This window comes from Penaeus monodon, chromosome 15, assembly GCF_015228065.2.
Source record: "Penaeus monodon isolate SGIC_2016 chromosome 15, NSTDA_Pmon_1, whole genome shotgun sequence".
In the NCBI taxonomy this organism is placed as follows: Eukaryota; Metazoa; Arthropoda; class Malacostraca; order Decapoda; family Penaeidae; genus Penaeus; species Penaeus monodon.
Window position 1 is genome coordinate 9,865,425 of NC_051400.1, and position 237 is coordinate 9,865,661.

Consider the following 237-nt stretch of genomic DNA (forward strand, 5'->3'; position numbering starts at 1 on the left):
AACACACACTGAAATTGTTAATTCCTTAAGAGAAAGAAATAAATCATGGTAAATAAGAATGGAGATAAGAAAGATAAACACTTAAAGAGGACAAAAGGAATAAAAATGTGGGTAATTTATCAGCTGATGATAGCGGAGAGAGAGAAATGCCAAAGGAAAGGCAGAGAGAGCAGGCAATTTAAACTCCCGATATGAGGTAATAATGAATACACTTTAGAATTTTTTGGACTTATAGGC